The sequence below is a fragment of the Staurois parvus genome, unplaced genomic scaffold (assembly GCF_062004578.1).
Source record: "Staurois parvus isolate SC_StPar_1 unplaced genomic scaffold, SC_StPar_1.0 ptg003044l, whole genome shotgun sequence".
Taxonomy (NCBI): Eukaryota; Metazoa; Chordata; class Amphibia; order Anura; family Ranidae; genus Staurois; species Staurois parvus.
This window is the reverse complement of record NW_028320840.1, coordinates 51,502-63,384: the sequence shown is the minus strand read 5'-3', so window position 1 is coordinate 63,384 and position 11,883 is coordinate 51,502.

Here is an 11,883-nt window from a genome sequence, read left to right as displayed (position 1 = left end):
ACATCCACCATTAGTACATTTGTAGAGACCCTCTTAGAAGACACATCCACCATTAGTACATTTGTAGAGACCCTCTTAGAAGACACATCCACCATTAGTACATTTGTAGGGACCCTCTTAGAAGACACATCCACCATTAGTACATTTGTAGAGACCCTCTTAGAAGACACATCCACCATTAGTACATTTGTAGAGACCCTCTTAGAAGACACATCCACCATTAGTACATTTGTAGAGACCCTCTTAGAAGACACATCCACCATTAGTACATTTGTAGGGACCCTTGTGGAAGACACATCCACCATTACTACATTTGTAGAGACCCTCGTGGAAGACATATCCACCATTAGTACATTTGTAGAGACCCTCTTAGAAGACACATCCACCATTAGTACATTTGAAAGAGACCCTCGTGGAAGACACATCCACCTTTAGTACATTTGTAGAGACCCTCGTGGAAGACATATCTACCATTAGTACATTTGTAGGGACCCTCTTAGAAGACACATCCACCATTAGTACATTTGTAGAGACCCTCTTAGAAGACACATCCACCATTAGTACATTTGTAGAGACCCTCGTGGAAGACACATCCACCATTAGTACATTTGTAGAGACCCCCTTCAAAGACACATCCACCATTAGTACATTTGTAGAGACTCTCTTAGAAGACACATCCACCATTAGTACATTTGTAGAGACCCTCGTGGAAGACAGATCCACCATTAGTACATTTGTAGAGACTCTCTTAGAAGACACATCCACCATTAGTACATTTGTAGAGACCCTCTTAGAAGACACATCCACCATTAGTACATTTGTAGGGACCCTCGTGGAAGACAGATCCACCATTAGTACATTTGTAGGGACCCTCGTGGAAGACACATCCACCTTTAGTACATTTGTAGAGACCCTCTTAGAAGACATATCTACCATTAGTACATTTGTAGGGACCCTCTCAGAAGACACATCCACCATTAGTACATTTGTAGAGACCCTCTTAGAAGACACATCCACCATTAGTACATTTGTAGAGACCCTCTTAGAAGACACATCCACCATTAGTACATTTGTAGAGACCCTCTTAGAAGACACATCCACCATTAGTACATTTGTAGGGACCCTTGTGGAAGACACATCCACCATTACTACATTTGTAGAGACCCTCGTGGAAGACATATCCACCATTAGTACATTTGTAGAGACCCTCTTAGAAGACACATCCACCATTAGTACATTTGAAAGAGACCCTCGTGGAAGACACATCCACCTTTAGTACATTTGTAGAGACCCTCGTGGAAGACATATCTACCATTAGTACATTTGTAGAGACCCTCTTAGAAGACACATCCACCATTAGTACATTTGTAGAGACCCTCTTAGAAGACACATCCACCATTAGTACATTTGTAGAGACCCTCTTAGAAGACACATCCACCATTAGTACATTTGTAGGGACCCTCTTAGAAGACACATCCACCATTAGTACATTTGTAGGGACCCTCTCAAAAGACACATCCACCATTAGTACATTTGTAGAGACCCTCTTAGAAGACACATCCACCATTAGTACATTTGTAGAGACCCTCTTAGAAGACACATCCACCATTAGTACATTTGTAGAGACCCTCTTAGAAGACACATCCACCATTAGTACATTTGTAGAGACCCTCTTAGAAGACACATCCACCATTAGTACATTTGTAGAGACCCTCTTAGAAGACACATCCACCATTACTACATTTGTAGAGACCCTCTTAGAAGACACATCCACCATTAGTACATTTGTAGAGACCCTCTTAGAAGACACATCCACCATTAGTACATTTGTAGGGACCCTCTTAGAAGACACATCCACCATTAGTACATTTGTAGGGACCCTCTTAGAAGACACATCCACCATTAGTACATTTGTAGGGACCCTCTTAGAAGACACATCCACCATTAGTACATTTGTAGAGACCCTCTTAGAAGACACATCCACCATTAGTACATTTGTAGAGACCCTCTTAGAAGACACATCCACCATTAGTACATTTGTATGGACCCTCTTAGAAGACACATCCACCATTAGTACATTTGTAGAGATCCTCTTAGAAGACACATCCACCATTAGTACATTTGTAGAGACCCTCTTAGAAGACACATCCACCATTAGTACATTTGTAGAGACCCTCTTAGAAGACACATCCACCATTAGTACATTTGTAGGGACCCTTGTGGAAGACACATCCACCATTACTACATTTGTAGAGACCCTCGTGGAAGACATATCCACCATTAGTACATTTGTAGAGACCCTCTTAGAAGACACATCCACCATTAGTACATTTGAAAGAGACCCTCGTGGAAGACACATCCACCTTTAGTACATTTGTAGAGACCCTCGTGGAAGACATATCTACCATTAGTACATTTGTAGGGACCCTCTTAGAAGACACATCCACCATTAGTACATTTGTAGAGACCCTCTTAGAAGACACATCCACCATTAGTACATTTGTAGAGACCCTCTTAGAAGACACATCCACCATTAGTACATTTGTAGAGACCCTCTTAGAAGACACATCCACCATTAGTACATTTGTAGAGACCCTCGTGGAAGACACATCCACCATTAGTACATTTGTAGAGACCCTCTTAGAAGACACATCCACCATTAGTACATTTGTAGGGACCCTCTTAGAAGACACATCCACCATTAGTACATTTGTAGGGACCCTCTTAGAAGACACATCCACCATTAGTACTTTTGTAGAGACCCTCTTAGAAGACACATCCACCATTAGTACATTTGTAGAGACCCTCTTAGAAGACACATCCACCATTAGTACATTTGTAGAGACCCTCTTAGAAGACACATCCACCATTAGTACATTTGTAGGGACCCTCGTGGAAGACACATCCACCATTAGTACATTTGTAGAGACCCTCTTAGAAGACACATCCACCATTAGTACATTTGTAGAGACCCTCTTAGAAGACACATCCACCATTAGTACATTTGTAGAGACCCTCTTAGAAGACATATCTACCATTAGTACATTTGTAGGGACCCTCTTAGAAGACACATCCACCATTAGTACATTTGTAGAGACCCTCTTAGAAGACACATCCACCATTAGTACATTTGTAGGGACCCTCGTGGAAGACACATCCACCATTAGTACATTTGTAGAGACCCTCTCAGAAGACACATCCACCATTAGTACATTTGTAGGGACCCTCTTAGAAGACACATCCACCATTAGTACATTTGTAGAGACCCTCTTAGAAGACACATCCACCATTAGTACATTTGTAGAGACTCTCTTAGAAGACACATCCACCATTAGTACATTTGTAGAGACCCTCGTGGAAGACACATCCACCTTTAGTACATTTGTAGAGACCCTCTTAGAAGACACATCCACCTTTAGTACATTTGTAGAGACCCTCTTAGAAGACACATCCACCATTAGTACATTTGTAGGGACCCTCGTGGAAGACAGATCCACCATTAGTACATTTGTAGGGACCCTCGTGGAAGACACATCCACCTTTAGTACATTTGTAGAGACCCTCTTAGAAGACACATCCACCATTAGTACATTTGTAGGGTCCCTCGTGGAAGACAGATCCACCATTAGTACATTTGTAGGGACCCTCGTGGAAGACACATCCACCTTTAGTACATTTGTAGAGACCCTCTTAGAAGACATATCTACCATTAGTACATTTGTAGGGACCCTCTCAGAAGACACATCCACCATTAGTACATTTGTAGAGACCCTCTTAGAAGACACATCCACCATTAGTACATTTGTAGAGACCCTCTTAGAAGACACATCCACCATTAGTACATTTGTAGAGACCCTCTTAGAAGACACATCCACCATTAGTACATTTGTAGGGACCCTTGTGGAAGACACATCCACCATTACTACATTTGTAGAGACCCTCGTGGAAGACATATCCACCATTAGTACATTTGTAGAGACCCTCTTAGAAGACACATCCACCATTAGTACATTTGTAGGGACCCTTGTGGAAGACACATCCACCATTAGTACATTTGTAGAGACCCTCGTGGAAGACATATCCACCATTAGTACATTTGTAGAGACCCTCTTAGAAGACACATCCACCATTAGTACATTTGTAGGGACCCTTGTGGAAGACACATCCACCATTAGTACATTTGTAGAGACCCTCGTGGAAGACACATCCACCATTACTACATTTGTAGAGACCCTCGTGGAAGACACATCCACCTTTAGTACATTTGTAGAGACCCTCGTGGAAGACATATCTACCATTAGTACATTTGTAGAGACCCTCTTAGAAGACACATCCACCATTAGTACATTTGTAGAGACCCTCTTAGAAGACACATCCACCATTAGTACATTTGTAGGGACCCTCGTGGAAGACACATCCACCATTAGTACATTTGTAGAGACCCTCTCAGAAGACACATCCACCATTAGTACATTTGTAGAGACCCTCTTAGAAGACACATCCACCATTAGTACATTTGTAGAGACCCTCTTAGAAGACACATCCACCATTAGTACATTTGTAGAGACCCTCTTAGAAGACACATCCACCATTAGTACATTTGTAGAGACCCTCGTGGAAGACACATCCACCATTAGTACATTTGTAGAGACCCTCTTAGAAGACACATCCACCATTAGTACATTTGTAGGGACCCTCTTAGAAGACACATCCACCATTACTACATTTGTAGGGACCCTCTTAGAAGACACATCCACCATTAGTACATTTGTAGGGACCCTCTTAGAAGACACATCCACCATTAGTACATTTGTAGAGACCCTCTTAGAAGACACATCCACCATTAGTACATTTGTAGAGACCCTCTTAGAAGACACATCCACCATTAGTACATTTGTAGAGACCCTCTTAGAAGACACATCCACCATTAGTACATTTGTAGAGACCCTCTTAGAAGACATATCTACCATTAGTACATTTGTAGGGACCCTCTTAGAAGACACATCCACCATTAGTACATTTGTAGAGACCCTCTTAGAAGACACATCCACCATTAGTACATTTGTAGGGACCCTCGTGGAAGACACATCCACCATTAGTACATTTGTAGAGACCCTCTTAGAAGACACATCCACCATTAGTACATTTGTAGGGACCCTCTTAGAAGACACATCCACCATTAGTACATTTGTAGAGACCCTCTTAGAAGACACATCCACCATTAGTACATTTGTAGAGACCCTCTTAGAAGACACATCCACCATTAGTACATTTGTAGAGACCCTCTTAGAAGACACATCCACCATTAGTACATTTGTAGGGACCCTCTTAGAAGACACATCCACCATTAGTACATTTGTAGAGACCCTCTTAGAAGACACATCCACCATTACTACATTTGTAGAGACCCTCTTAGAAGACACATCCACCATTAGTACATTTGTAGAGACCCTCTTAGAAGACACATCCACCATTAGTACATTTGTAGAGACCCTCTTAGAAGACACATCCACCATTAGTACATTTGTAGGGACCCTCTTAGAAGACACATCCACACAATCAATTCAGTAAACTGAGTCCAGGGAACTGCTTCCCCCCCTCCGCTCACGTAATGATTTGTTCAAACTGAGTGCAGACAGTGGACTGCCTCCCCCCCCCCATTGTAATGTATTGGTCATACTGAGTGCAGGCAGTGGACTGACCCCCCCCCCCACCATGTAATGTATTGGTCATACTGAGTGCAGGCAGTGGACTGACCCCCCCCCCACCATGTAATGTATTGGTCATACTGAGTGCAGGCAGTGGACTGACCCCCCCCCCCCACCATGTAATGTATTGGTCATACTGAGTGCAGGCAGTGGACTGACCCCCCCCCCCCCCACCATGTAATGTATTGGTCATACTGAGTGCAGGCAGTGGACTGACCCCCCCCATGTAATGTATTGGTCATACTGAGTGCAGGCAGTGCCCCCCCCCATGTAATGTATTGTTCATAATATCTGCAGGCAGTGCCCCCCCCCCATGTAATGTATTGTTCATACTGAGTGCAGGCAGTCCCCCCCCCGTCCCCCCCCGTGTAATGTATTGTTCATAATAACTGCAGGCAGTGCCCCCCCCCATGTAATGTATTGTTCATACTGAGTGCAGGCAGTGCCCCCCCCCCCATGTAATGTATTGTTCATAATAACTGCAGGCAGTGGACTGACCCCCCCCCATGTAATGTATTGTTCATACTGAGTGCAGGCAGTTCCCCCCCCCCCCCCCGTGTAATGTATTGTTCATAATATCTGCAGGCAGTGCCCCCCCCATGTAATGTATTGTTCATACTGAGTGCAGGCAGTTCCCCCCCCCCCCCCGTGTAATGTATTGTTCATAATATCTGCAGGCAGTGCCCCCCTCCATGTAATGTATTGTTCATACTGAGTGCAGGCAGTGCCCCCCCATGTAATGTATTGTTCATAATATCTGCAGGCAGTGCCCCCCCCATACTGAACAGATGACAGCTGATTTCAGGGCCCTGAGCTAAGCAAGTCACTAATGCTGTAAATTCCATGAAATGAATGTGAATAATGAATTCGGAGCCTAAGTGAAGGTTTGAGTGAATGTGCCGCTCTCATGTCAGCGCACTTTGTAGTCACATCCCAGGAAAGGTAATGATGGTAATAGCAGCCCAGACACGAGAGGCAAATATTTCTGTATTAGAAGACCTCGGAATTGCTGCAAACCTTTCAGTGACTTCACAGATTCCCATCTAAAGCCGCAGCTGAAGCTTCCAAATCCCTGAAGACGTGAAGATCTAGTCATTCCGCCACGTCTGATGACTGCTGTCAGTCTGTGCCGCCATCACAACTGCTGGCAATGATCGGGAGGAGAAGCCAGTCTCCGCACTTCCGGGTGGTCAGTGGCCACAATGAGGTTCAGGTTGCCGTCTCATTTCTTTAGGAGGATCGCTCACTTTGCTGCAGCTGGCCAACCTTGGGCTACGACTCCTAAACAGGGTTCCAACATGGAGCTAATCTGGAACAATTCCGGCATTTAGTGTCCCAGCAGAATCTTTGGATTTTGATGATGAGGATTAGGGATGAGCTCAAAGTTTGGTCCAATCACAAGTTCAGGCCAAACGTTGGTTATTTGGGCATTCAGACGAACACCAGACCATTGACCCCCACCCATCTCTTCCATTCACTGACATGGTTGGGAATCCCTGGGGAGGGGATTGGGGTTCCATGCCTGTTTTCATACCAAACTCTTTGAGTCTGGTATGGATTTTAAGGAGTACCCCATACAAAAAAACATTCAGAAATGTGTGAGGTCCCCCAGGAAATGTATACTAGAACCTTTGGGTCTGATACAGATTTTAGGAGGGACCTCTAACCCTCCGTGTTCAATGACTCCATAGATTGCCTGCTAGAGCAGCTTTTATTTTGTGTGTTTATCTGCATTGAGTTTAAATGGCTAATTACTATAAAATATGCATGGGGGTCCCCCTAGAATCCATACCACATCCTTCATCCGAGAGCACAGCCTGATTGGCCAGGAAGGGATAGGGGGTGCATCCTTCATCCGAGAGCACAGCCTGATTGGCCAGGAAGGGATAGGGGGGTGCATCCTTCATCCAAGAGCACAGCCTGATTGGCCAGGAAGGGATAGGGGGGTGCATCCTTAATCCGAGAGCACAGCCTGATTGGCCAGGAAGGGATAGGGGGTGCATCCTTAATCCGAGAGTACAGCCTGATTGGCCAGGAAGGGATAGGGGGTGCATCCTTAATCCGAGAGCACAGCCTGATTGGCCAGGAAGGGATAGGGGGTGCATCCTTAATCCGAGAGCACAGCCTGATTGGCCAGGAAGGGATAGTGGGGTGCATCCTTAATCCGAGAGTACAGCCTGATTGGCCAGGAAGGGATAGGGGGGTGCATCCTTAATCAGAGAGCACAGCCTGATTGGCCAGGAAGGGATAGGGGAGTGCATCCTTAATCAGAGAGCACAGCCTGATTGGCCAGGAAGGGATAGGGGGTGCATCCTTCATCCGAGAGCACAGCCTGATTGGCCAGGAAGGGATAGCGGGGTGCATCCTTCATCCGAGAGCACAGCCTGATTGGCCAGGAAGGGATAGGGGGTGCATCCTTCATCCGAGAGCACAGCCTGATTGGCCAGGAAGGGATAGGGGGTGCATCCTTAATCCGAGAGTACAGCCTGATTGGCCAGGAAGGGATAGGGGGTGCATCCTTAATCCGAGAGTACAGCCTGATTGGCCAGGAAGGGATAGGGGGTGCATCCTTAATCCGAGAGTACAGCCTGATTGGCCAGGAAGGGATAGCGGGGTGCACCTCTCTCTGAACCATACCAGACCCCACACCCCCAACATGAAGGAAGGGGGTACCTTTCCAATGGGCCCATCTGGCAAAGTGCCTTGTCTCCATGTTGATGAGGATAAGAGCTTTCCCCATAACCCTGACCTGGTGGTTGTGGAGGTCTGTGATTGGAGGGCTTATCAGAATCTGGAAGCCCCCTTTAACAATACAGTGGATAGGTAAGTGGCTCCATATTATCCTTACTTGTTCACAAAAAAAGATGTAACCTGGAAATAAAGATACCCAAATGTTTGACAAGTCCGTCACCTACGGTTATGTCCATATATGGTCAATGATGTCACCCGGGAGGCCCTGCCCCCTTGTATATAACAGCTACTATCCACCTGACTTGTCATTTGGCGGCTTCCAAGCCAACATGTGGGAACGTGGAAGTGTCTCGGCAGCATATTTTGTGGCAGTCATTGGACATCGTGATTGACGTGGATCTGGACGTGGATGGCATGATTGATGATGGATTTACATCTCGGGACATTTTTGGGGGATTTTTTTTTTTAATAAATGTCTTATCAACTGTTTGGGTGTCTTTATTTTTAGGTGAATGAGCAGTGGTACTATGTACCCCCTACTCACTCACAAAGGGAGGGGGCCAGTATCAGGGGGTCCCACTATTGTTTAGGGGGGCTGGAGTTAGGCAGATTATGAGAAGCCCCCTACCAGGAGATCCCATAACCACTGGGCAAGGGTTGTGGGGAACAGGCCCTTGTCTTCATCAGCATAGGAACCGGGTGCTTTGCGGGGGGGGGGGGGGGCCTCTAGGAAGTACTACAGAAAAGGTGACATTTAAAAGAAAAAAGGATTCAGTTGGAATTGCTGGCAAATGACATTTCATTCCCAACAGCTCACGGACCCCTCAAAAGGTCCCCCAAATCACACAGCAGACCCTTGGAGTCATTTGACAGAAAAAACTCTGCAACTTGAAAACGTTTACCCTTGTGAATGTCAACGCTGCTGCAGCGCTTTCTGTACAGATGCCCCCCATTCAGGATTAGGACCCCCAGACATGTTATTTAAAGGAATTAGACAGTTTTATTACTTCATGTTAAACATTTAGAAAAATCACCGCTCCTGGCTGGACGGAATTTATATCTTTTCCATCAGTATACATTCCCCAGGGCAGTGCTCACCCCCCCGGTATTTTTTGACACCCCCTTACCTATTAGCCCAGAAAATTGACATGTTTTCTCTGACAGATTTAGATCCCATTGGTTTTAATGGGGTTTGGTATCCAAACTTCTCTGAAATTCACCAGATCCTGCACAAACTGAACCCAGGGCAGTTATTGGGCCACCTGCTTTTCCACACACATGACCTTTAATGACCCCCCCAGTCTTAGTCCGTAGGGTTCAATATTGAGTTGGCCCCACCCTTTCCACACACATGACCTTTAATGGCCCCTCAGTCTTAGTCCGTAGGGTTCAATATTGAGTTGGCCCTGCCCTTTCCACACACATGACCTTTAATGGCCCCCCAGTCTTAGTCCGTAGGGTTCAATATTGAGTTGGCCCGCCCTTTCCACACACATGACCTTTAATGGCCCCTCAGTCTTAGTCCGTAGGGTTCAATATTGAGTTGGCCCTGCCCTTTCCACACACATGACCTTTAATGGCCCCCCAGTCTTAGTCCGTAGGGTTCAATATTGAGTTGGCCCGCCCTTTCCACACACATGACCTTTAATGGCCCCCCAGTCTTAGTCTGTAGGGTTCAATATTGAGTTGGCCCCGCCCTTTCCACACACATGACCTTTAATGGCCCCCCAGTCTTAGTCCGTGGGGTTCAATATTGAGTTGGCCCCGCCCTTTCCACACACATGACCTTTAATGGCCCCTAGTCTTAGTCCGTAGGGTTCAATATTGAGTTGGCCCCGCCCTTTGCAGCTATAACAGCTTCAACTCTTCTGGGAAGGCCGTCCACAAGGTTTAGGAGGGTGTCTATGGGAAGGTTGGACCATTCTTCCAGAAGCACATTTGTCAGGTCAGGCACTGATGTCGGGGGAGGAGGCACTGATGTCGGGGGAGGAGGCCTGGCTCGCAGTCTCCACTATAATTCATCCCAAAGGTGTTCTATGGGGTTGAGGTCAGGACTCTGTGCAGGACAGTCAAGTTCCTCCACCCCAAACTGGCTCCTCCATGTCTTTATGGACCTTGCTTTGTGTGCTTGTGGGCAGTCATGTTGGAACAGGAAGGGGTCATCCCCAAACTCTTCCTACAATGCATGAAATTGTCCAGAATGTTGCCTTAAGAGTTCCCTTCACTGGAACTAGGGGGCCAAGCCCAACCCCTGAAAAACAACCCCACACCATAATCCCCCTCCACCAAACTTTACACTTGGCACAATGCAGTCAGGCAAGTACCATTCTCCTGGCCACCGCCAAACCCAGACAGGGCCATCGGATTGCCAGACAGAGAAGTGTGATTGGTCACTCCAGAGAACACGTCTCCCCTGCTCTAGAGTCCAGTGGCGGCGTGCTTTACACCACGGCATCTGACGCTTTGCATTGCACTTGGTGATGGAAGGCTTGGATGCAGCTGCTCGGCCATGGAAACCCATTCCATGAAGCTCTCTACGCACTGTTGTTGGGCTCATCTGAAGGCCACACCAAATTTGGAGGTCTTTAGCTATTGACTCTGCAGACAGTTGGTGACTTCTGCGCACTGTGCGCTTCAGCATGCGCTGACCCCGCCCTGTCATGTGACGTGGCCTACCACTTGGTGGCTGAGTGGCTGTTGTTCCCAGTTGCTTCCACTTTGTTATAATCCCACTAACAGTTGAGCGTGGAATATTTAGTAGCCAGGAAATGTCACGGATGGACTTATTGCCCAGGTGGCCACCTATCACGGGACCACGCTTGGAGTCACTGAGCTCCTGAGAGCGACCCATTCTTTCACCAATGTTTGTAGAAGCCGTCTGCATGCCTAGGGGATGGATTGTATACAACTGTGTCCATGGAGGGGATTGGAGCACCTGAATCACATGATATGGAGGGGATTGAAACACCTGAATCACATGATATGGAGGGGATTGAAACACCTGAATCACATGATATGCAGGGGATCGGAACACCTGAATCACATGATTTGGAGGGCGGGACCATACTTTTGGCAATATAGTGTACATGTATCCTGTGCTTCCTGTAAAAAAACAATAACACAAATCACCATCGACCGCTGCGACTCAGTGTAAAACCTCTGCGATACTCTGCGAGCCAGTAGAAGGAATGCTAATAGAGGGAGGAAGGAAGGAAGGAAGGAAGGAAGGAAGGAAGGAAGGAAGGAAGGAAGGGAGGGAGGGAGGAAGGAAGGAAGGGAGGGAGGGAGGGAGGGAGGGAGGGAGGGAGGAAGGAAGGGAGGGAGGGAGGGAGGGAGGGAGGGAGGGAGGAAGGAAGGGAGGGAGGAAGGGAGGGAGGGAGGAAGGAAGGAAGGGAGGGAGGAAGGAAGGAAGGAAGGAAGGAAGGGAGGGAGGGAGGGAGGGAGGGAGGAAGGAAGGGAGGGAGGAAGGAAATGGGTGGTTGCA